We start from the raw sequence: 27,185 nt of genomic DNA on the forward strand, positions 1-27,185 counted from the left end.
AAGGAGCAGTCCTGGGCTATCTTTTTCTCCTTGAAGTCCACCAGAAACAGTGGAGAAAGAAAGCTGCATGGATTGTAGAAGTAGAATGTTGCTGGAGCCTGTCCAGAGAAGAGCTACCAGGTTGGTGAAAGGTCTGGAGAACAAGCCCTATGAGGAGAGGCTGAGGGAACTGGGGCTGTTTAGTTTGAAGAGGAGAAGGCTGAGGGGAGATCTCATTGCTCTCTACAACTACCTGAAAGGAGGCTGCAGGAGGTTGGAGTTGGCCTCTTCTCCCAAGTGAATAATGACAGGATGAGGGGAAATGGCCTGAAGCTGCAGCAGGGGAGGTTTAAGCTGGATATTAGAAAGAATTTCTTTACCAAAAGAGTGGTTGGAAATGGAGTCACCATCCCTGGAAGTGTTTAAAAGAAATGTAGATATAGTGCTTAGTGACATGATTTAAGCACTGAACAGGTAGATTAGGTTATGGTTGGTGGATTTAGGTTATGGTTGGACTTGATGATCTTCGAAGTCCCTTCCATCCAGGATGATTCTATGATTCTATGATTCTGTGGTTGGTGGGACCATCCCCTTTGCAATGAGGTGCATCCTTGAAGAGTGCTCAGTGTTGGGCTGACACAAGTTTCATTAGGGGACACTGGCTTCCTGCAGCAGCAGACAAAGTCACTGGCAGCCCTTTGAGTCTTGGCATTCTACACTGTGACTTACAGATGTAGAAACTTTGGATTTAGGCAAAAGCCAAAGATGTAACAGAAGGTCCTTTAGTTCAGCAGTAGCCTCACAGCTCACTGCAGGCCAGGGCCCATTGCAAATGGTGCTTAATCCCATCTTCTAGCATGATGTGTTTAAAAATCAGATCCATGGTGAGATGTCCAGAGAACAGCATTACAGGGTGCTGATAAATACCTTGTCATCTAGGAATGCAGCATTTCTAATACAAAATGTTCTTATTGTTGCAACCTTAAAAAAGCCTGCACCTTAAACTATGCTTGAATCTCTTTGTGCAAAACCTGACAATTTTGTGTCAAAACAACTTCTTAGGAAAAGGGAACTCCATAGAAGTTCAGAAATTATTAAATATGTTTTTAATTGCTCTTGTTTGCCATAACTTTTTATTTTCTCTCCATATTAGGATGCTAATATACCCTCTTTTTTGTCCTGGACTCAAAACCATTTCTAAAATATGATCAGTGCTGGTAGATATTCTATATTCAGTTAGAATCAGAGGATCATAGAATGTGTGGGGTTGGAAGGGGCCTCTAAAGGTCATCTAGTCCAGCTCCCATTGCAGTGTGCAGAGAATTTTTTTTCTACTAGGTCAGGTTGTTCAGAGACTCACTGAGCCTAGCCTTGAATGTTTCCAGGGATGGGGCTTCCACCACCTCTCTGGGTGACCTGTTCCAACATTTCAGTATCCTCACAGTGAAAATTTCTTCCTGATATCCAATCTGAATCTATCCTGCTCTAGTTTAAGGCCATTGCCCTTTGTCCTATCACTACTTGCCCTTGTAAACAGTCCTTCCCCAGCTTTCCTGTAGGACCCTTCAGGTACTGGAAGGCCACTAAAAGATCTTCCCAGATCCTTCTCCTCTCCAGGCTGAACAACCCCAGCTCTCTCAGCCTGTCTTTGGAGGAGAAGTGCTCTGGACCTCTGATCTTTTTTGTGCCATTTCTGTGGACTCTCCACAATTAGTCCATATCCCTCTTGTGTTGAGGACTCCAGAACTGGACACAGGACTCCAGGTGAGGGTCTTATGAGAGTGGAGTAGAGGGTCAGAATTACCTCCCTCGACCTGCTGGCCACACTTCTTTTGATGCAGCCCAATATGTGATTGGCCATCTGGGCTATGACTGCACATAGTTTGCTCATGTCCAACTTTTTGTCCACCAGTGCCCCCAGGTCTCCTTCTGCAGGGTTGTTCTCTATCATATTCTCATTCCCCAGCCTGTACTGATAACAAGGATTGCTCCTACCCAGGTGCAGGACCTTGCACTTGTCCTTCTTGAACCTCATGAGGTTCACACAGGCCCACTTCTCTAGCTTTTCCAGGACCCTCTGGATGGCATCAACCACATCAGTCAGCTTGATGTAATCTGCAAATTTGCTGAGGGTGCCCTTGATCCCACTGTCTGTATTGTTGATATTGGTATTAAACAGTGTGGCCTCCTGAGGGACACCTCAGTTCTTCATCTTCCTGAGGGAGAAGAACTCATTCTTGTAGTTTTTTCTGAGATTGCACCAACAATAACTTCCTGAAACAGTTTCAATCCTCTTAAGCACTGCTTTATCAGACAACTTCTGCATAAAACAACTCTTAGACCTGAACATTTTTCTGCAGTTCCCAAATTAATTTATAAATGCCCATTTTTCCTCCACTGCTTCCCAAATTATTTAAGAAATTGACAAGAAAAAGTCAGATCTTAAGTGGTGCAACTTCTGAAAGTAATAATTTCTTGAAGAATATTGAACACATATCTTGGCATACTTAAGGACAATTAAAGTTTCCACTTCTGAAAACAAACCAACAAACAAATAAATACATTTTGAAAACTGCAGTCCACCATTTTTTTGAGGTAATCTCTTTACCTTCAGATTTTTGTAGAATTCTGTAATTAGTATTTGACAGTGTTTTTAGTGTTGATACTGGAAGAAAAAAAAAAAAAAAAGACAGAAAAGGAATTTATTGTCTGCTATTGAAAGCTTCAAGCTGATCCTATAAAGTAGATGTGAGATGCTGTGATAATTTTCAGCTTTTCTTCAGAAATCTACTCTGAAAGGCAGTGACAATGAAGTAACTTTAGCATCACATATTTCAGAAATGCCTCAATCTCATATGATCTCATCTGCATTTCTATAAGTAAAGAAGGCCATAAGTCATTCCAGAGTAGGACTGAGTACAAAAATTAAAATAATAAAGTCAGAGATTTTTTTAAATTTCATTAATGTTCTTGATTCATGTAGTTAATAAATCTTGGAGCACATTAACACATGGGGTTGTCATTTTGGTTACTTCGGTTTTGATTTCTTCTTGAAGTAATTTGTTACTCTCTCATGTAGGAAAGGCTTTTTAGTAATTGTATAGTTAAAAGATTTATTGAAGCTATTAAAAAAATACTGAACAAATAGCAACAAATCAATTTGGTGATACTCAAAGTCAGTTTGAGAATGATACGTTAATAAAAAAAGGGATGAAGTCTACTTTAGGCCATCATATTACTTAATTATCATCTTAAAATTGTAACCATGGGATGTTCTTCAACAACAGTACAGTTTATGGCTCCTAAAATTGGATCAAAACCACCACAGACACACTATAAATAGTAGTGATCACTTATAATCTCACTACGCTAGTTCAGATGTGGTAAAAAGTGTTGGGTTATCCCTGCTTTGACCAGTTTTATGCAAATTCTACTGCAGCTTGTTAAAGCCAGCTTGCCTTTCCATGCCTACCCTTTAGGCCTTTTTGCTTCTTTTTTTTTTTTTTCCTCCCACTTTCTCCCAAAGACCATTTTCTTTCAGCATTACTTTCCTTCCTTTAATGCAGGGTTGGGGCTTTGCTTTATTTTCATTTGAACACATGCTGGAATAAGAGCTTTATTCTTCTTTGACCATTTGCTACAGACATCTTTCTTTGCTCTTGGCTATTGGCTGTTGGGTTTTTTAGCCCAGATCTTGCTGTTCTTCCCCTACTCAGAGGCATGACACCATCACTTAATAAGGGTCATGCCACATAAGACCCATGTGTTCTATCTGCCACCCTCCAAACTGGACATGGACAGAGATAATGGGTTTAACAGGGCTCTGGGGTGTTCAGTGACCCTCAAGGGCAACAATGCAGGACTAGGACTCTGAGGACTGTCTCAAAGAGACCACACTCATTAACTGTTAATGAAAGGCTCCCACTTTAGTGTTTGGAATGAGGAGTCATATGATTATGAGAAAATAGTTCTGGAATGCAACAGAAATACTTTGTCAAAGTATCTACTCAAAGTTCTACTATTTTATGAGGAAGGGGGATTCATAGATAAGTAGCAGTTACTTGTGAGAGCAGGGACAATTGCAGAGACTGAATAAGTCCCAAAGAATCATGTCCCATAAAGATCAACTCATTTTTGTATTTCAGGAAGAGTGGGGTCAACAGATTGCCCTCTCCTTTAGGTCTGTCCTACATGTGGAAATGCCAACCAAGGACTTAAGGAATAAGAGATGTCACCTTTTGAATCACATATCTGGCTGTTGTCTTTCCAGATACAATCTGCTTGCACTCAACAGAGTGATGATAGTCAAGCATTGACAGTTTCAAACCCAGCAATGCAGATCTCTTTCAATACTTGGTATAAGGTTCCCCTTGGACATCTGCTACATCAAGTAAGAGTTAAGGTTAGCACGGATCTTCATGAATCATAGAATCATTAAGGTTGGAAAAGACCTCTAAGATCACGTCCAACTGTCAACCCAACACCACTATGCCCACTAAGCCGTGTCCTGAAGTGCCGTTTCTATATGTTTTTGAACAGCTCCAGGGATGGTGATTCTACCACCTCCCTGGGCAGACTGTTCCAGTGCCTAACTACTTTTTCAGTAAGTAAATTATTCTAATATCCAATCTAAACCTCCCCTGATGCAACTTCAGGCCGTTTCCTCTTGTTCTATCACCTGTTACCGGGGCACAGGGACTGACACCTACCTCGCTACAGCCTCCTTTCAGGTAGTTGTAGAGGGTGATAAGGTATCCCCTCAGCCTCCTCTTTTCCAGATGAAACAATCCCAGTTTCTTCAGCCATTCCTCCTAAGACTTGTTCTCCAGACCCTTCACCAGCTTCATCACCCTTCTCTGGACCTGCTCCAGCACCTCAATGTCCTTCTTGCAGTGAGGGGCCCAGAACTGCACACAGTGCTCGAGGTGCAGCCTCACCAGTGCTGAGCACAGGGGCACAATCACATCCCTGCTCCTGCTGGCCACGCTATTCCTGACACAAGCCAGGATGCTGGTGGCCTTCTTGGCTACCTGGGCACACTGCTGGCTCATGTTCATCCAGCTGTCAACCAACACCCCCAGGTCCTTTTCTTCTGGGCAGCTCTCCAGCCACTCTTCCCAAGCCTGTAGTGTTGCATGGGGTTATTGTGACCCAAGTGCTGGAATGTTGCCGTTCTTGCCTGGATTTCTTCCTGCTCTGATGGCTGTTCTTCCCACATGTTACAGCATAGCATTTCACTTTCCTTCTAGACTGACTCTCATCCCTGCCCTGTGCAACATTCATGGTGCATTGGACCATCATATGCTTACTCTTTTGTGTACAGAAACTTGGTACATTTTCATCACCACTTTAACTGCAAGCTTCAGTAATGGTGCTGTATGGTTGCATGACATGTACATGCAGTACAGGAAATAAAGTGTGTTACTCCTGCAGCCTCACCTACTCATGGCATCTAGCAGTCAATGGGACTGTTTCTATTTTGATGTCAGAACCTCAGAGTTGTCTTGCTTCTTTCCTCCCTCTGCCTTGGTTTGATTCCACAATGCACAAAGTTGCTATAGCAATGATTTAGCAAACCACAGCACAAGGGATGTCTTAGACCCATTTTTGATGCATAATGACTTTTTAACTTAAGAAAAACAACTCGGTGACTTTTGCACTAGAGGCACTACAGGATGATGTTCATTCTGAAAGGATTCATGGGCATGGACAAAAAAATTCAGTGTGTGATTCCTTCTACTTTAGAGAGAGTTTCTGCTGTAGAAGCAGAAGATAGACAAAAGCAAAACAAAGTAAATGTTGCACAAGCTCACAAAATGCTCATAAAATTGAGAAGCAAAGATGAAATGTGTTGCCCATAAATGCAAGTGTTCAACGAAGGGGAAATTCACTCTAGCTTTTGTGTCCCCTATGTGTATACCAGGTTTCTTCTGAAAGCAATCAGAAGGTATCCTAGTGAGGAGTTAAGATTCAGTTAGGTATTATGCAGCATGAAAGACTTTCCTCTCCCAATGCAGAAATTCTGTTTATCTTATTTACTTTTCCTGTCCCTGGTCCTCTTCTGCTGGTGGATTTGGATCATGGGGTTACTGCTATTCTGAATCAGAACTGACTCAAGCTGCTCTCAGTTTGATAGCAGATAAAAATAGCAATATTTCAATCTGAAATGCTTTCCTCAGGAGACTTTGATTTTCCTCTTGCCTGCCCTGCTCCCCACAAATTCAGGCTATGAGACATACAGGAATCAACACTAGATATTTAAATAACTTTCCCCTCAAAGAAATGTAAACCTATTTTTAAAGGGCTCCATTAAAAGTGAACTTTTAAAAGGTTTTCTTTCTTGCTCTTTTTTTTTAATCATTATTTTTGTTTTCTGACACCTGCAGATTTTCATGCTGTAAATTCAATTTGGCAAACTGTTTAAGACATAGATTGTCTTGTATGTTCAAACTACTTATAGGGACCTTTGTGGACTGTGATCTAAGGATAGATATATGCTGTAGGAAGACAACTAGAATCAGGAAAACAAGAAGAAACAGGACATTTGGAACATTTTCTCTCTTCCCTTGAATCTAGTATGATAACTTAAATCATCGTAAGGGGAATGTAAAGTTAACAGCCAGTCAGTACATAATATTTAAAATTATTTTTCCTAAGTTTACTTATAGAATTTCAATGTGCTGATTTCCTTCTATAAATATATTTATGCAATTTTATTTTTTTTTTTACTGTAGAAAACTCAAAATTAAATAATCTCTATTAGGATCTACATACGATCCAAAGGAGGAAACAGAGAGGAAAGATGTACTTGTTCAACGACAATACATAAACGTTGAGATCTGCATCTTGTTCTAGTTAAATATGCTTAAAGAAAAAATAAAAATAAAGCCAAACCAAAACAACAACAAAACGAAAACCCCCCAAAAATCCAAAAACACCCACCAGGAAATCCTCTTTATAAGTGCCTGTGGAATAAAACATGTACTGTTTTTATTTATTGTAATTCCATGTATTCTATGTATTTATACAATTCCAAGTAAGTGCATCTTCAAGCATTAATATTACAGGATCTATCCTAATTTCCAGCTTTGATTTTCCTATTCAGAGCTTTTACTAAGTTGACAACCTTAGCATTAATAATGAAAAGCAGCAGTTTTATTAATGAAACATGTTCAGCACCCAAACATCATTGAAACTTGATATGATCTTAAAGTGCAAATAATTAAGCACCTGGAAATACTTTAATGAAATATTGACTTAGTGGTAAGTGAAGTGTCAAGAAGATCTTTAGCTTCTGCTCCCTTCTTCTTTAAATATATAATCCAACAATGTAACTCCTAAACAGGCCTACCCTGAGATTATTAAGACTTTGGTTCAGTGTCCTGCTTGCCCGTTTAAGTAGCTAAATTATAAGCAGCTTTGGTCAGTTAAACATTTTGTTTAGTTCTTTGTTTTAAACTTCCAAAATATTTCACCCCGTAAATAAAAGAAAAAAAGAGCTGAAATATGACAAAATTGTGAAAACATATTTATATTTAAATCAATCATTTTGAGAAAGAGGGTTATTCAAGTTTAAAATGTCCTCAGTCCCCCTGTGTGATGTCACCCTGTGAGTTAAGGCATGCAAGGAAGAGCTTGTACCTTGGAGTGAATCAATCCAGTATGACAGCTTTCTGGGAAAATCCCTTGCCTCATTCTGTGTTTGAAGAGTTTGTGGACCCAGTTCAGGATCCCTCTGATCAGGAGATGACACTGGAAGAGAAACATAAAAATGCCCTGTAGTTACAGGAGGAAAAAAAATCTTCCAGGTCATATTTTCTCCAAATTTAATTGACCTAAAAACTTGACTCATTGGGGGATTCTGCTTTATTGCTGTTCACAGGTCATGAATACATTCATCAAACAACCTTAAAAATTTCCAAAAGATGGCACTGGGAAGTGATGAGAAACTGGAAGCTTGGATCAAGGGACTGGAACTGGTTGGACAGGGGCACTAATACCTAGAGAGAAGAGAAGTGGGACAGACAGGATTAGAAACCAGTGAGAGGAGGAAAATAAAAACTAGAGAAGGAGCTTGGGCAAGGCTGGACAAGAAAAATTGTGTCGTAGGAAACAGAGCCAAACACCATAGGAAAGACTGGGACACAGGGGAGAAGGGAGATGGCTGGGAGAAGGAAGTTGGGGCTAGGATGAGAAGCTGGTGAGCTCATGCTGGAGCTGCTTGCATATAGCTACTATAAGGTCAGAGTTGTGAATGAGAGAAAGTTTTGGACAGAGGTGGAAGATATTGAGATTGGTGGAAAGACTACATGGCTGTTCAGAGTCTGGAATGGAAGTCCTAGACCTTCCAGTACCACAAATTCTCTGCTTTCAACAAACTGTGTTTGAACCCGTGGCAAAATATCTGTGTTTTGTCCTTTTCTGGAACTGGGTGCCAAATTCTCACAGACAATGAGTCCCTGAGCTCAGGTATCTGCAGTGCTGCAGGAAGGCCTGCAAATAAAACCAGAACATGTTCAGGGGAAACTTTTTTTTTCAATTGGGAAGTGGATAGATGCAATAGAGGCTACTGAATCTAGCAAAACTTTGGATGAAAATCAGGAAACCAGGCTGCTTATTTCATCACAAACACACACATTCCTAAATGCAAGAACCAAAAAAACTTGGACCATTTTGGCTTTTGTCATTCATTGCTATCTGGAAGGAACTGCCAAAAATGTAATATTCCTTGCTGGCAGGGCTTCAGGGTTTATGAGACTTGCTAGGCTCCTGCAGGAAAAATCAAAGCAATCTGTACTGAAAGACCCTTGCAAAACACAGGGGGAAAAAAGGAAAGTTTCAGCTCTTAACATTGTAATTTTCTCGTTTTAACATGAACCTGTTAAAAAAATTACTCTATACAATCACTGTGAGAGAACCTGAGGAGGCCCATTTAGCAGGACAGGCTAAGATATTTCTTCAAGAAAAATCTTACAAGTGAAAAGATGTATGGCCAACAGCTGAAAAAAACTAAAAACTAAACCAAAAACAACTCCTGCAAGATTTAGAGGGTTTTATATTTAGATTTAGAGCTGTTCTTGTTTATATCCATCAATTTCTTTTATTACATGAGAAGTGTCATAGGTAGATTAGAAGCTCCAGATCCTGGACTGTCAGGAGTAAGGAATAATAATGACTGTCTTGGCCTCATGTTTTTTCATTTTAAATCTGAATAATTATGGCATTTTATGGAAATCCATGCAAGGATTCAATAGAGGTAAGAATATCAGTTATTGTTGAAGTTCATTACTGCAAGGTTGAAAAGGTAGGATGGCTATGTTATATATATATGTGTATATATATACCCAGTTTAACAAATTATAATCATACAGTCTTGAGCTGCTAAGTCATTAATTGTTTCCATCCTAAGAGTTACCTTTTGTGTTCCTATATTTTTACATCTATGGAAGTGCATCACAAGTGGCTTTATAATATTGTCTACTCCATTAAATAATTCAAGCCTTATTTAAAACCACTTAAAATTAAAAATTTATAGATAATATCATAAAAGATATAATGAGAGTAGGAAGATGTTTCTGAGAGCTCATGGGAACTAATTATATTTCCAATTTCTGATGGAGACAGGTATGTTATTTTGCAAGAGCGTAGGTCACTCTGGTTGGCATTTAGATGGCAGCATTATTCATCTCTCCCATTGGTTTAATCAAAAAGCTGGGGTTTAATGTTTCTTTTTAAAGAACAAATTGCATTTTCTGCCATTAAAATTCAACATATAGAAAACTCTTGAAGTGAGGATTTCCAAAGCAATTAGTAAACTAAGAGGGAGCAGGCTAGAGAGAGAAAAAAAAAAAAAAAAAGTCTGAGAAGTTGAGGGGAGCAAAATTGCATATATATTTTTGCTTAAAAAATGAAAAAAAGTCATAATAAGGAAATAATGAAATAGGATTTAAGACTGCCTCAGCATAGGTAGCTCCAGCTGAAATTAGCCAGGTAGAAGAAGGTTGATTCAAGGAGAAAAGCAAGGAGGAAGTGGTTAGAGAGTCCACAGCTGAATGAATTTGAAGCTATTCTCAGACCAAGAGCAGATTTGGTAGGTTGTTGGGTTTTTTTCTCAGCATATTAGTTATTTAAATGCCCTATTTGCAAAATAGCCAAAGCAATTAGTTTAAGTCAATCATTAATTACAGTACTTGCCAAGAAATATCTTTAAATTAAATAAGGTAACAAATTGTACTAAGAAATCTTGACCCTTTTTTTTTAGGATAATCTTTCTGAAAGTTCTGAAAGTAAAAATGCTCCAAGGTTGCAGTATTGTTTGCCAAAACTCAGTTCTGAGCACATTTTCACAGACGGCTCCTTCATCCCAAAAAAACCCTGGGAAATGCTGACCAAATGCAGCTTTACATAAAAAAAAAACCCCACAACAAAACAACAGGCAAACCTAAGGCACTGCTCGTAGGTGATCTGTCATTTTCAGTTGGGTATGTATCAGTATTGTTGTTCTTGTACTGAAAATACACTTAAATATTAATGACAAAGCAGTCTATTTGCATCACAAGTGACTCTTCAGGCTCTTCCAAGCACTTGAGTTTTAACAGTGTTTCCTATTCATTTTCAGACAGTTTAAGAAGGTCACACCTGACATGAACATCTCATTAACATTATATTTATGTACAAAACTCCAGTTAGCCATAAGTGATTGGCACTGCCATAGAAAGTTGCCTCCCAGGCCTAAACTATGTAGGGGCTTAACATAATAGCCTCTCATCGAAGCAGCTTACAAGTGTGTTTATTCCTGTTATTCCTGTTGCAAACTTACTGCACAGTCTGGCACAAAGTGGAGATAATGCCCAGCAGAGGTCTAGACATAAAAAAGATGACCAGTAGTCAAGGCTCAAATTACGTAGTCAAAGAAAGAACATGTTGAGGGAAAACTAATCTTAATATTGAAATACTCAAGCTATTTGCCTGAAGTATTAAGTCTTCCATGGAGCATCTTGTCATAGTCAGATTCCTCAGTAACTGCAGCAGTAATTGATCAGTGTTACCTCAGTTCTGGAAGATATTTCTCATTCTATGGAGTACAATGTGCACACAGGAATAGGCTGTCTTTGGAAAGAGCAGTAACAGCCACAAAGAAAAACCAAAAGCCAAACCAACAACAACAGCAAACCAAAGCAAAAACAAAAACAAACCAAACAAAGCTCACCAACAAAACAAAAAACCCACAAAAACACAAACAAAAAACAACACCAACAAACAAACAAACAAACAAAGCCGAAAAAGGGGTAGACAAAATGTCTTAGTCCTTCCCCAATTGTTTTTTTTTGTTTTTAATGCACTTTTTATTGGAACAAATGTAAATGGCAAATTTTACACCTTATTGAGGGAAACATCTTGCACACCTATTTACACAAGGCCTGGTCTATCCTGGTCTAATCTAATGTCCTTCTTAAATACTGTATAGGTTGCAAAACACTGAGCTGTCAAAAGTTGACTTTCAGTAAGGATGTGCTTTCAGCAGAGATCCAGCCATGGCACTTGGTTACTGCACCCTTCACAGAGTAAAACTTAAGACTAATCTTGTTCCTTCAGCTGACTCTTCCCCTCAGGATGATGCCTCCTGAGCATCATGAATATTAAATGTTTTGCTGTGACCTGTGAGCAACCTGTGTCAATAAGGTACTTCATTCTCAAGTCTGTCTGGTGCTTTGTAAAATCAGTCATATTTTTGGCTAGAAATATGAAAAAATGGTTTATGCTTCTTTTCCAAAGTGGGCTGTTGCTCAGGTAGCTCTTAGACATTGTGGGTCTCAAATGTGATGATTGCTCTGTATGTGGTCAAACTGCAACAGTGTAAATGTTATTTAAGCAGGACCCTAACTATTTAAGAATTTCCTGTGTTTCCTTCTCACAGGACTGAATCTCATTTCCCCAGCTGGTTATTTCTAACCTCTTACCAGTTTATTTTCCCCTCATGTTGGCTTCAGATCCATCTGTGGAAGCAAAGCACAAGGCAAAGACACTGCTGGCTATGGAAAAAAAAATAAATAAATCAGAGGCTTAAATTAAGACTGCCAGTGAAATTTTTTTGGCTGCTCCTCAGGTACCTCATTAAATATTTATGTAGTCCTAAGCCCTTCAGAAGTGGATACATTCCTACACTTTCTTCTTGGGAAGACATAATTTGAGTGAAATGTAGAGAATGAAAGTCCCACACTCTTTTCATTAGATGACCAGTACTGACAGGTTCTGTTTACGTATTTAAAACTGATATATCTGTACTCTCAAAAGTGCCTGTTGGACAATCTGTGGTGTGCATAGAGTTATGAGGGACCTTGCAAGCTGCAAGTGGTGCCAAAGTGACCCCACTAGACTGGCAATTCATCAGTATAAGCAATGCTTTCAGATAGCTGCGTCATGGGCTGGTGGCAGAGCACGCTGTGCGTGCAGCCTTCCTCGTGTGCATCTGGTTACCTTGTAAATATGTGGCCTAAGTGACTTAGAAACCTGCACCTCACTCATTTCCAACAGAGTGAAATGCTTTTCAAAGTGCTACTGGTGACATTTTGGCTGCAGAAAGCAGATGTCCACTGGCCTGGAGTTCACACTAGTTGTTTCATGGGAGGCTCTGCAGAGGAACTTAGACTGCATCACTGAGCTGAGGCCAATTGTATGAGCTTCAGCAAGGCCAAGTGCCAGGGCCTGCACTTGGATCACAACAACCCCATGCAATGCTACAGCCTGGGGGAAGAGTGGCTGGAGAACTGCCCAGCAGAAAAGGACCTTGGGGTGATGATCAACAAGCGACAGAACATGAGCCAGCAGGGTGCCCAGGTGGCCAGGAAGGCCAGCAGCATCCTGGCCTGTAGTAGAAATAGTGTTGGAAGCAGCTCTAGGAGAGTGATCCTCCCCCTGTACTTGGCACTGGTGAGGTCCCACCTCAAGTGCTGTGTTCAGTTTTGGGCACTTCAGTACAAGAAAGACATTGAGGTGCTGGAGTGGGTGCAGAGAAAAGCAACAAAGCTGGTGAAAGGCCTAGAGAACAAGTGTGAAGTCTGAAGAAAAGGAGGGTAAGGGGAGACCTTATTGCACTCAAGAAGTACCTGAAAGTAGGTTGTAAAGGGGCAGGTACGGGTCTCTTCTCACAAGTAAATAGTGATAGGATGAGAGGGAACAGACTAAAGCTACACCAGCAGAGGTTTAGGCTGGACATTGGGAAAACGTTTTTGCTCTGAAAGGTTTGTCAGGCATTGGAACAGGCTGCCAGAGGTGGCTGAGTCACCATCCCTCCATGCATTTAAAAGTTGTATAGATCTGATGCTTGGGGATATGGTTTAGGGGTGAAAGTGGTAGAGTAGGGTAAAAGGTTGGACTTGATGATCTTGAAGGTCTTTTCCAACCTAAATAATTCTCTGATTCTGGGAATGAGAGCAGGGCATGGGTACAAGGCTCTTGGCAGCAAAGCCCAGCAATGAAGGCTGTTCGTGCAGAAGACAAGCAGAGTGACCAGAGGTATGCAGGAATTAGGAACATCCAGCCTACCAACCTTTCCAGGATTACTCTGTTCCACCTGTGTAACTGTCCACATTTTTTATGGAGTCTGTTGACATGAATGAAACAAACTTGGCTCTTTCAGTCAAAAAACATGAGAATTTAATGTTTTAAAGACATTTGGGAAAAAAATAAGCTTAAATCGAGCACTCAGCTTCTAAGTGCAGACTAAAGCTGCAGCCACCACAGCAGCACTCTCAGTAAATAGTTAAAACATAAATAGATTCTCCCATATTTAGCCATTCCCAAATTAACCTCTTCTTATAAATAGTTACTTGAAGATGCTGAATTTTCATTGACTTTTTAGTGTTATTGTCAGCTATAATTAATCTCATGTTTCCTTCTAATTTGCATGTATCTGACATACAGTCCTCTTTACACAGACCCATGTGAATAGAGGATTAATGGTGATTCATGGATGGAAGTGCATCAAGGCCACTCTACTCCCTGCAGAACTCACACATTTTTAGATAGTTGCATGGGTTTTGCAGTTGAGGAAAAATGAAACTTAAGAAGTAATAACAAAAAATATTACCATATGCTCATCCAAATGTTCACAGAGTTGAAAGATAAATCTATTGCTTGGTCTGGCTTCATTAAGTGGAAATGGTTGTGGGTTTTTTTTGTTTCCAAAAGCTAATCAACTTCTAGCATGAGTGGATGTCAATCTCATCCTGCACTACAGTTACTACATTCCACAATTAACTATGAATTATGAATGAAACTGATGTTTCATTCCTGTCTGTCACTGAACCACTTATCTTGCTCATCCCTGTCTTCAAAATTTTACAGGAGTCGTTTCTTCTCACTGCAGTTCTTTGTGGTCACTCTTCCTTTGCTGGATCATGCAGGGAAGACATAGAAAGATGTGTAGGCTCTTACCCACTACTGAAGAGAATGATTAAAAGGTGTAGCTGAAAGGTATTCAGGGAAAACAGGTCTATTTCTTCATTTCAAACAGTGATGGCATTGGTTGTTTTTCAAACACTGTGTAATTTAACAGAAGCCCTTTAAAAATTCTGTGCATGCTGTTCTGTAATTTAAATACTTCACACTGTAGAATATCAGATAAAGGGAAGTCATCAACAAGCAAAAGCAATTCCCTAGAGACAGCAAGAAGAGCAATACCAGTAGACTTGGGCTAAATCTCTGAATTTATCTCTTTAGCCATTTTAAGCTGACACTATTTGCAGGTTAAAGCTACTTTTTATTGCCAGTGGAATTAAAAGAAGAACATACTTCTGATGAAAATAAGTTAAAAGTTTGAGCCTGGAGTTCAGAAAGGAAAAATATTTCTCATAAACAGAGATGAACAGATGAGAAGTAGTTGGATTTGGATGATATTTAGATTGGTTTTTCCATTCATCACAAAGGAACTGGGAAGTACTGAACAGATTGACTAAATAATCCATGAAAGCAATACACTAAAGAAAAAGGGTGACTAGAAAGAGGGGGAAAGGGAGCATTTATTTAGCACAAAATTAATTTATTTACAGCCTATTGCAATCAAGACAGTAGGGGATGTGAAAGAGAAAACATTATATCAATACCAGAGATACATGCTAAGGAAATTAATAAACACAATAGCCATGGCTTGTTTATGAATCTATATTTGAAATGCTGGTATCAATGAAATTTGAAGAGACAAAATAGTAATTGTTAGGAATGTAAGAATGACTGACAATAATCCAGTTACAAAGGCTTAAGTAGGCAAAGAAGGAGCTAAAATAACACTTGGTCAGAAGCAGCATTACCTTTTCCCAGCTGTCAAAGGTTTTGGAAGCAAATAAAGGTGAATCCATGAGGATTAATATTTTTCTTTATTCTACTAGGTAAAACAGCAAGTAGTATGCAAGCTTGCATGTCACAGACTGCCCAACAGCTCTGTAGAAAAATAAACCATACCTACCCATAATGTGAATTGAGAAATAGCTATGCCAGCCACCTTTCATCTGAAAGACTGCTAGAAAATTCCTTCTGCAAATACTAGGATTCCTTGGAATTTCTCAGCCTTGCCCCTTACAATTTCTCAACTCAAAAGGCCTTGTCTCTATCATGCAGGATTTTGGTGTGAGATAGAAATTTGAGTGTCAAAGATAAATTAGCTATCAGAGGTTTTTTGAATGCAAGTCATCACTTCCCAATTTTATGTGTGGAAAATAGAGAACACAACCTAAGAAGGATGTGGAGCTCTTTGAATGCATCCAGAGGAGGGCAACAAAGCTGGTGAAAGGGCTGAAAGGAATGGCCTAGGAGGAGTGGCTGAGGGCTTTGTGATTGGCCAGTCAGGAGCAAAGGAGGCTAAGGGGTGACCTCCTTGCTCTCTGTAGCTTCCTGAGGAGGGGAAATGGAGATGGAGGTGCTGAGCTCTTCTCCCTGGTATCCAGAGATGTGTATGAATGGTTCAAAGCTGCACCAGGGAAGGCTGAAAGTGGACAAAAGGCAGTATGTCTTTACCGAGACATACAGCCGAGATGGTCCATGTCCCAGGCCTGTCAATATTTACGAGGCTTTTGGACAATGCCCTTCATAACATGCTTTAACTTGGTCAGCCCTGAATTGCTCAGGCAGTGAGACTAAATGATCATTGTATGTCTTTTCCAATGGAAATTTTCTCCTCTTCTGTTCTGTTCTGGTTTCATGTTACCCCCTACTTCCCCAGCACAACCTCTTCATTAAGTCCTTCTTTACTTAACATAGCCTTTTTGATAACAACATTTTAAAGAGCTGACCAAGAATCATTACTGCCCATTTGTAACAAGTCCTCAAGGATGTTTTGAGGAGAAATGAGGGATTTTTTTTTCCCTTTGTTGTTGTTGGTTTTCTTTTCTTTTTCCTCCCCTCACTTCAAAAAAATATTTAAAAATGGCCAAAGTAATTACAGGCTTTTCATCCTGGCATTGGTCTTGAGCAAAGTTATGGAAAACCTGATCCTGGAACAGTTTAATACAAATGTAGAGGATAATATAATTAACACCAATAAATGTTAATTCATAACTCCTGTCAAACTAGCTCAATATAATCTTCTGAGCTTATACATTTGTGGTGATATAATGTACAATTGCAAGACATCTCATTTCATGCAGTATGACATTTTGATTAAGAAGCTACAGTGATAAGAAAACCACTGTGGCACATGCCAAATGATTACATTTTAACTACCTGGTAAGATTCAAAACATAGCTAGAAAAAACATTACTCATCAGGACCTTCTGTTGATATGCTCTTTCTTCTGGCTTAATGCTATTTCATATTTATTGTTAATGATGGAGAGCAATCATAACATTAAGACTGAAAGGGGTTATAGCTGACAAAAAGGCAGAGGGACTGGATAATAATAGATATGAGTCAGGGTAGAAAGCAGTTCAGATAGCTTTGTAGCCTAGCTTTAGGTGCCAACAGGCATTTCTGTACTTCAGCATATATATTCAAGATTGAAGCATATTTAGGACTGAAGCCTATGGATTTTGCTTTCTCAGAATCGGAGACCTGCCCTTCTGGGCACTGCAGGTCCAAAGGCTCTGGGATACTTCTTGTCAATTACTTGTTATTTTAAAAATATATACTTGGTTTGAAAGTATGGCCAAAATACCAAGCACGGGTTTTGGATATATATTCAGAGAAAGATGATTTCCTAGGAGGAGGGCATTTATATTATCTCTATATGTTGTGCTTATGCAATTGCTATTAAAGTAAGATCTAGTTCTGATGGTTGCACTTCAGCAGTTATTTTGAAGAGCTGTTGAGTTCACAAAAGAGCCTGAGGACTTCTCAGAGACTGAAAATAATTCCTTATGTTAAAAGACTAGAAGTGTTTATCGTGAAGGATAAAGGGTAGTTGCTTACCATCTCTAAATACCTTCATGGGAAAAAGAAAACTAATTATAAAGGTTAGAAAAGGTGTGTTAAGGTTCAAGGTCTGCATTGATGCTAGATGACTGCAGACAAGGTAAAACACACCTGTTTTTCACAGTGAGAATTATTAGGCATTGAAAGAACTTCAAGGACTAACTATATTGCAACACTACTGCTGGAAATGTTGAAATAAAGCCAGAATGCCTTTCTAAAAAAGTTTCTTCTTTATCCATAACTTTTTGGTTTGCAGCAGGGATTCAGAAAAATCTCATACCATGCAGAAAATGAGACGAGATAATCACCATAGTCTTTTCCTGAATTCAACATGATCAGTGGGGATGGTTTTCCAACAGTGAGATACTATTTAAAGCTTTCAAATGATTATAGGGGTAATTGGGCCCCAAGAGCATACGTTAGGGATAGTTGAGGTGGACTAGATGTCAGTATGGGTAGAAAGAAACAGGTTACATTCCAAAAGATAGTATTTTATTTGAAAATGCTGAAATGGGAATTTTTTTAGTACCTGATTGAAATCTATTTCAACTGGCTTTGGAATTACAGACTCACCTAATCCAGCCCTGCAGGACTTCATAGCAACCTTCAGTCCAAAGGGGCCTCTTACCACAAACAACAGCTCTTGTGGGTAAGAAATTCAGCCCTAGAAATAAATGAGAAGTGATCAGCATTGAGAGAGGACATAAACCTGGGGGTTCCCAGGCGTGATTAGGTGCTTATTAAGAGCAAAAATGAACGCAAGAGTCATTAGTTTTGTGTATTCTCCTACAGTATTTGGGGGTCTGTGAAGCATCAATAATGTTGTGTTTGAAAAGCATTGCACAGCTCTCCATCAATAAATCTGCAAAGAAAGATTCCTATATAAATGGCATTGCAAACCTGTATCTGCTTTCCCTGACATAGGCAGCTACAGCCATTTGCTGCTTTTCTTCATCATTGTTCACTTGAATTATTCAAGCACAAAAGCAAACCTATATGTGGTAAAGAGAAAACACTTCATTGGAATAATGAGTAATAGATCATGCATGCTACACTGTGTTTGTATATTGATTTTCTCTCAGATGGATGCATGAATGTAAATGGAGATTATGTGGGTAAATTTTCTACTGTTAAGGCAGAAATCGAACTGGACTGGTAATTATGGATCAAAGTCTTGCTTATGCTATTACTCATTTTTATTCCCATGATGTGCCTTGATGAAACTGTATTTTTTTGTTGAGGCTTTTCCAATATTTCTTGTACCTTACAACAGCCAAATTAAAAATCCATCGTTTTCATTAGCACCCCATTTGAAAAAAACATATGAAGTGATACTTCATGTTGTAAAATGAAAATGTCATTATGCCTAGAGATAAAAAGTCTGAACAGCCTGAGAGAAATTCTGATGCTTGTAGTGCTGCATAGATTAATAAGATGCTTTGACTTCACATAGCTTTTATTGGATGACAATATTATATGCAGCAGTAGGACTGGGAAGACAGAATAGGTGTGTTTGGCAGGACAGCTTGTGTAAGTATGTAAACACATAAGTATACAATTAGCAAAAAAAAATAAATCTTGATCATGCCACAAAATGCTATAATAATTTCATTATTTTTTTTCCCAAGGCTAATATTTTTAATTTTGAAGGTCAGTTGTGTTCACAGATATTGAGCCATCTCCTGAGTTTATTCAAAGTATTCCAGACACTTAAGAGAGGACAAGGACTACAGCTACAGACAGTGAAATTATTCCAGCTGAATCAAAAGTAACTGGTTTTGAAAGTGCCAGGATGGCATATAATTAATTGATTGGAGCACAAGAAATGTTGACTAGTTGTTTTCAAATTACTATGGAACACAAAAATTTAAATGTTGAAAAAATGGGTCTTCTGTTTATCTAATTTCAGTCTTTCAGGAAGTTCCAGTAATCAAAACCAAAAATCAATACAAATAAATTAGATCTTTGAAAAAAATGCATTGGTTTTCCAGATTTAATACTAAAGGCCAAAATCAGAGGATGAAATAACTTCATGTGCTGGAAACACAGACTTTAACATTCTAAAAGGGGCATTAGTTCATTTAACAATGTTGTCATTTTACAAAACTCTATTGAAAATGCTGCTTTCATGAAAGACAATTAAAATTCTCTCTCTAGGAAGAAAAAACAAAATAAATACCAATTTTTTTATGGAAATGCAAAAACTGACAGCTTCAAGTAAAAATATGTTCCTCAAGATTCTATTCCTCTTGTTGATATACAAGAAAAATAAAACACAAAAAACTTAATGTCATTTGGTTCTAGTAAGTTAGGACAAAGCCTTGGTTTTGCTTGACTTCAAAAGCTCTGTTGTCTTCAAACAGCCTTGGATCTGGTCTTTGCTTTTCACACTCTGATCTGTCAATATTTGATCTTTAGTATGCATGCTTATGAATATGTATGTACTTATAATTGAACATGATTTCGACAAGCACAAACAATGCTGCTGGCCTTGGGTTTGCTGGGGTTTTTTTCACTCTATACTAGTGTAGTAATTTGTCTATGATAATGGAAAACTTAAGCAAGGCATTGACACTCGGGATGTGCGTGTGTTTCTGGATCATTTACTTTTCAAACCTGAGTACTGAAAGGCAAATTTGGGCTACATTGTACTTGTACGTGCATGCACACACACACACAGACACACCCTGATAGTGCCAAATGCAACTGTGAATTAAAAACCAGAGATCTTTGGGACACAGAAAGCCTTTTTGTTCTCTGTTTGTTCAGTATCTAACAGGTAAGATCCTTGCCTGTGGCTGGGTGTCTCATAGCTAAGACAGCAATAGGTTGGGGCTTGGACTAGATGATCTTCAGAGGTCCCTTCCAACCCTGACAACACTGTGACTATACAAAAATGACACCTCTGAAGATATGTGTGCATTTCTTGTGTGGTTAAATACAGAGTTTATGGAGAAATATTGTATGCAATGAGTACCTGTTACCTCACCTAGAATGCCAAATTTATTTAGGATGAGGTGCAAAAGACTGAATGGCAGGATTAAATAGGGTCTTCTCTTGGCTTCCATATAAAAATAAAAAATATATATATTTTTTAAAGTTAGATATATGGTTTACTCAGTGTTAAGTCAATTTGATTTATTGAGATAATAATGGAGATGCCTCAGTGTAACAGTGTACCCATGTACCAGTACAGGCTGGGCACTGACCTGCTGGTGAGCAGGGTAGAAGAAAGGGACCTGGGGGTCCTGGTGGACAGGAGGATGACCATGAGCCAGCAATGTGCCCTTGTGGCCAAGAAGGCCAATGGCATCCTGGGGTGCATTAGAAAGGGGGTGGTTAGTAGGTCAAGAGAGGTTCTCCTCCCCCTCTATTCTGCATTGGTGAGGCTGCATCTGGAATATTGTGTCCAGTTCTGGGCCCCTCAGTTCCAGAAGGACAGGGAACTGCTGGAAAGAGTCCAGCGCAGAGCTACACAGATGACTAAGGGAGTGGAACATCTCCCTGATGAGGAAAGGCTGAGGGAGCTGGGTCTCTTTAGCTTGGAGGGAAGGAGACTGAGGGGCGACCTCATCAGTGTTTACAAATATGTAAGGGTGAGTGTCAGGAGGACAGAGCCAGGCTTTGTTCAGTGATGTCCAGTGATAGGACAAGGGGCAATGGGTGCAAACTGGAGCATTGGAGGTTCCATGTGAGTATCAGGAAGAACTTCTTTCCTGTGAGAGTGACAGAGCCCTGGGCCAGGCTGCCCAGAGAGGCTGTGGAGTCTCCTTCTCTGGAGACATTCAAACCCACCTGGACACGTTCCTGTGTGATGTGCTCTGGGTGACCCTGCTCTGGCAGGGGGGTTGGACTGGGGGATCTGTCAAGGCCCCTTCAAACCCCTGGGGTTCTGTGATTCTGTACTCTCTGTGGTTTCAACAAAGAAATGCTAGTAACACACTGAGTCTTCATTTTAATGAGCAGGACTTCTTTCTTTCATGAAACTCTTTTAACAACACGGATAAACTCTGCCACTCCTAATTACTCTGTAGTTCTAGTGATGGAAAATTAGCTTTTATTTTCACTCACATGCTGAAATTGCTCTGTGTGTGCATTGTAGTTGCATATTGCAGTCTTTGTGAAGTCATTCTTTAACTTTTTTTCTAAGATAATTGGGATTGTGGTGCTTGTTAACCTCAGAGTATAATGGGAGGATAAATGAAAATGTGTGGTAAGATAGTATTGTATGGTTTGAGTAAATACATTATTTGCAATACATAATTTTATATTGTTAAAAGATTTCCTTAAAATGAAACAACCAATTGCATTCTGCTCAAACATTGTGCCTTTAAGTGAGCTGTTCTTGGAACACTGTTGGCAAAATTGTGGCAATTCAGTCAACCATACCATGCCCTTAGTCTGCAAAAGACAAAGGAAATGGGCCATAGTTTACATTGTTCCTTAAAATCCACAGCAGTTATTCCTCTAAAAATCATTATTGTTCCAAATAGTGTCCTACTCTCAAAGCAGAAAGTTAAAACTACTGTAAGTCCTGTGGGTCACAGCCAGGAGTCATTTGTTTTCATGGGAAGCATTTGCTACACTATTGCTATTACTCCAGATTTGCTGCCTCAAGGTGCATCTTTTGCTCTCATTATAGAAAACTGGTTGGGCACTATTTTGCCTCAAGGTAATTTTCATTATTTCAGTGAACTGATGGTCTGATGCTTCAGTCAAAAGTTACTTTTCCTTCCTGGAAAATGATTTAAGCTGGTAAAAAGTAGTATTCTTCTCTGAGTTCCCAAGTGAAGTTTCCTGTTGTTATGTATTCCAGCAGTCTCTAGCCAGGCAATCACTGTGTGATTACTTTTAAACCAAGTACACTGATTTAATGATATGCAGTTTGGAAGGAGGCTTTTTTTCTATCTTGTCTGCACTGCAGGGCTTTGTTGCACAATCAGCTCTGGAGGCTGTCCCAGGAGCAGGGAGGCCCTGTGCAGAGGGCTTGAAAGCTTCTTCTATCCTTTGAGCTCTTTACTCGTGCCTTCAGGACATACAGAATGAATTGTAGGTCAGGTTTTTTTAGAAGAAAGGAGAGTTTCTTTGTACAAATTATTATCATGTGTCTATAGAGAAAGTCAGAAATGTATGTACTATGGGTACTTTCCTTGCAGCTGCAGACAAGTGCTTTTAGGTACATAGAGAATGATCACTTCTGGAAGGAGTAATTGAGACTATAATAATAAGAAGAATGCAGTCTGAAGTAGTGCATTGAGGAAAGCAGGCATAGCACATGCATCCTGGCTCTTCTGGATGCAAAGAGACAATTCAGGAGTCTCAACAGAAGTCTACTTGGCTGAGAGCAGAAGAACTGAAATAGTAATTTAGTTGAAAATTGTAATTTACTGTAGCTATTAAAGAAAAAGGCGTCCAGTACATGTTGTACAGAAACATGCTTGCCTTCAACATTGGTGCTTCCAGCTGAGGCTCTGCATTTCATTTCAGCAGTGGCAATTCACTGAGTAGTGTCATCAGTGTTTGTAACCTATAAACTGTGTCCTCTCTAACGAGTACTGTAGGAGAACCAGCAAATTTTCCTCTTACTCCCACTTTGCATCACTAATGCCACTGAACTAATGCCATCTCTTGACATGTTTCTTATCAGTCAGCTTATTCCTGTAAGAGTGTAGTACAGAAGGGACAGCATGTGTGGCTGGGTCAGCCTTCATCATAGTGAGAATTTTTGTATGGAATTCAGAGCTGAGAACAGATTAGGAAAGAAATGAATGCAGCTAATCATTATGGTAGGATTTCCCTTTCTTTGGATGCTTGTTAGATGTCTATGGATCTTTGTTGGACACTTGATTTGCAGCTCCTTGTAAAATTTGACTGAGTCATTGTTCTTTTTAATTTTTTTTTTAGCTTGCTGGAAGGATTTTTGACAGTGAAGGGGTATCTTGACAGGTTTTAAATTGGGATAAAGAGAAATTGAATAATTGTGTTGTAATAAAGAGCAAGGGAGGGAAGGAAGCAAGGAAGGAAGCCAGCCAGCCAGCAGATGAGCAGGCAGAGAAGGAGTTTTGCATATCCTTCAGGATGAATGCATCAAGTTTAACCACAAAACGAGAGAGGAAAATAGCTAAAATACCCTTTAAAAGGTTAAGAAGGTTATAATATTTAAGTAAAATAACCTTAGCACCCTCATAGAAACAGCTTGATGTAGCTTTCACCATGGACTCAACGGATGTGATTGGCTCCTTGGATCATCTGCAAGTGTCTACAATGTCTCTGTCCACATCCGAGCTGAGCAATCCCCTTTTTTAGTCATTGGAGAGAAAGTTTTGGGCACATTCATCTCTTTTTGAAGTGAAACTCTAAAACAGATTAGACAAGCTATATGCTAAAACTACAAATTTATCTTAAGTATAGAACAGAGGTCACAGTGTACAGGTCTGTGAAGGTCTGTAGAACTGACCTCTAGATCTCTAAAATCAAGTAAAATGAATACTGCCTGAGAGATACTGAATCAGCTTGTGACTAAGTGTGAAGATGATGGACTCTGTATTGTTTAATCTCTGCCTCAGTTTCTGTCTGCAAAACAGTATAATTTTTCCATAATGTTCTCCCACTGTTTATCAGGCTTCTTTCAGTAGAAGACCTTAGAAGCAGGAACTTCTGCCTTACTAGCCAGTATCTTTCTATCTGGTATCTTGTCCACTGTGCTGGTTATCATGGTGATACTGTTCAGAGGAGCAGTGACCTATGTGTGTACTTGAATTGTACATATCACAATCATAGAATCATAGAATGGCAAAGTTTGGAAGGGACCTTAAAGATCATCTAGTTCCAACCCCCCTGCATGGGCAGGGACACCTCCCACTAGATCAGGTTGCTCAGAGCCCCATCCAACCTGGTCTTGAAGACCATCCATGACCTCCCTGGGCAACCTGTTCCAGCATCTCACCACCCTCACAGGAATGAACTTTCTCCTAATGTCTAACCTGAATCTCCCCTCTTTAAGCTTCAAACCATTACCCTTTGTCCTCTCACTATGCTCCCTACCACAGCTTTCTTGTAGACCCCCTTCAGATACTGGAAAGTTGCTATAAGGCCACCGAATCTGAAGATTGCTTTGCTTTTTGCCATTCTCAAGCAGCTGATTCATAGACACACAGTTCTAGATACAATAACTGAGTAATGGAACGTTTCAATACAATAACTGAGCTTGGCACATTTCCTACAAGCTTTGATTTAATTTTTTGGTTCATTCTTCTGCCGTGACAGACAATCCTTGAAACATTATCATAACTTGTTGAGTAGTTCGTGCCTGTTAGAAACAGCACTTTACAAAGCCTCTGCTTAATCCCATATCTGTGAAATTACTTCAGTTTCTGTGTTGTAAATCTTTCTTTGGTGAGGCAAACTGGATTTGGGAGCTGATGTAGTCTAAAAATAAGCCAATCAATGGTTACTCATCCACATCAGTTCCCTTGTGCTGCATGGAGGAAAGTGCTGGAGATTAGTGGAATGAAAATAACCCTTAGGCAGTGAACAAGGCTCACAACATCCTGATGTACTGCAACACTTCCTACTCATAACAGCAGCAAGCTCCTTCATTAAAGCTCTGTCCCATTGTGACAAATACACAAGGCTTCTGAAATTACTGTCCAGCTTCTTGGGGTCACAGCCTTTAGATGGGCACAGTTCTCATTAAAATGTACGTGCTCATCTGGCAGAGGCATGATGAAAGCACCCACAGGTTTATCAACCTCTTCCAAATATGTCTGTCTCAAAATGATGAACTCAACACATAGGAACTTTTCCTTCTGACTCATTGTTCTAACTTTGTCTCCCAAAATCCCACCCTCAGCTTTTTATTTACCTTTGACTTTTTAGCTGATGGTAGCTCACTCATTTTACAGTGGTGTCACTGTCTGACTCAGGTCTGACAACAATGCACTCGATCCCCTCCTCAGGTAGGGAAGGAGAGAGAGAAAAAGAGAGAGACTTGGCTGGATTGAAAACTGAACTACACAGCTAATGATAGAAGAAAATGTATATACAATTATATGCAAATATGTTCAGATATGTGCAAAAGCCTCTCACCTCCCCCCACCCCCAGCAACTCCCACAGCATCTCCTCAGCTGGAACAGTCCCAAAGAATCCTGGAGCTGCTGCTAGAGAGAGCACAGAGTGATGAGGGTCAGGAGAGCTCGAGCCTGGGGGTCGATGGTGATGGATGAACAGAGTCCTCCCCAGACACCGGCCATGGATGGAAGAGAAGGGAAGAAGAAGAAGGAAGGAAGTTGTCTTCTGTGATCTCTGACCTTCCTCTGAGCTTACGTAGATATATGGAATGGAACATCTCTGGCCAGTTTTGCTGTCTGTCTAACTCAGCTTCCTCTGGGGGGTCAGAGATGTCCCTGTAGTGTCTGAGCCAGCGGAGTGAAGATGTGACCTTGAAGCCCCAGCAGTTAGAAAAACATTCTTCTCTTATCAGCCTTGGTTAGAACTGACTGGTGCTAGTTAAAGGAAAGCTTGCTGAAGTAAAAAAAAATCAGTAAAAGGAAAATTGGCTTCACTCTGGCTCAAACCAGGACAAGTGGCCTTCAAAAATTCTTTGAGTGGAATTTATTTTTACTAAATTAATTTCTTTTCTATGTAATACTGAGCTATAGTAAAAATACCCACCGTGTTAAATGATTTTGTTCACATGCTGTCTCTGTTGCTAGAAGATTAAGCTTTAATTTGTCTCATTCCTAATTAATCCATTGTGCCTCTACTTGGGTGACTTGTACGTACATTCCTTTGGGAGAAATCCCTCTGTGCTACCTGAGGGTAGCAACTCCATTTCTTCAGTGTTCTGATGGTTTGCTGTAACAGGACAGACTTACCTACCTGTTTCAAATGATGCCTTCTGTAAATACATTCTAGAAATTCCAGATTTGGAACAAAAAGCAATATAATTTATTCCGTCAAGTCTGATGTAGTCAGGCACGACCCCATAAAAGTTCTCAGGCATATTAACTCTTCTTCACATCTGAAATGGAAGAAATATGCTTCAGGCAAAGTGTAGAAATTAGTCTCAGTTCAGTTTTATTACTGTTAATCACTGTGACCGAAAGAAAAAGATAGTTAACATCTGTGAAGCTGAGGGAGCTGTTAGTAAGGAAAGAGGTGATAAGGTCAGTAGCCTCTACCAGGAAGAGAGAGAGTGACAGATTATTATCCCCTGTGGAGTCTTGAGGGTAAGCAAAAGTGATACAGTGAAGAAAATTTTATCATGTGAGATAAACTAACCTTCTTGCTGAATCCTTGATTTTACGAATCAGAGCAGAATAATAAACTCCATATCCAGGCTCACCTTCTGAAAGTTTACAGATACAAATGACCACAACTGCTTTTGAGATGAAGGAAAGCTGACAAAAAGAGACTCTTGATTTTTTACTGATGAGTCCTTTAAAAGCATGTAGTCTGACCTCTCCTGACAGCACTGAGGCTCTAGTGTCTATAAATTGCTTCTTTTGTAAAGTCATACTCATGTGCATGCTACACTTGCCATAAAGACCTCTACTGCTTGATTCATATCCCAAAATAACAAGTCACTCAAACCTGAAATGAGGGCAGGGAAGACACAGCTTGCAGAAGGTGGGATTTTGTGTGGCTTGGTTATGGAATCTGATGAATAACAGTAGCTTCATATTTGTGGTCATGGAGCCACCCAGAAATATCAAGTCTGGAAAGCCAAGATGTCTTTCAAAAATTTACTCATCCAGAATGATTACTGAGAGCTTCTGCCTGTCCAAATAGGCCACCATTT

At 39.5% G+C, this 27,185-nt stretch overlaps 1 protein-coding gene across 1 annotated transcript in view; it reads left to right on the plus strand.

Moving 5' to 3' along the window:
* The window catches only part of LOC104386257 (gamma-aminobutyric acid receptor subunit gamma-3), a gene marked incomplete at its 5' end in the record, with an annotated part of 159,323 nt that overhangs the window by 117,722 nt on the left and 14,416 nt on the right, over window positions 1–27,185 (plus strand). The gene's annotated exons all lie outside the window — the stretch shown is intronic.

Source organism: Chaetura pelagica, unplaced genomic scaffold, assembly GCF_000747805.2.
Source record: "Chaetura pelagica isolate M959 unplaced genomic scaffold, ChaPel_1.0 scaffold263, whole genome shotgun sequence".
In the NCBI taxonomy this organism is placed as follows: domain Eukaryota; kingdom Metazoa; phylum Chordata; class Aves; order Apodiformes; family Apodidae; genus Chaetura; species Chaetura pelagica.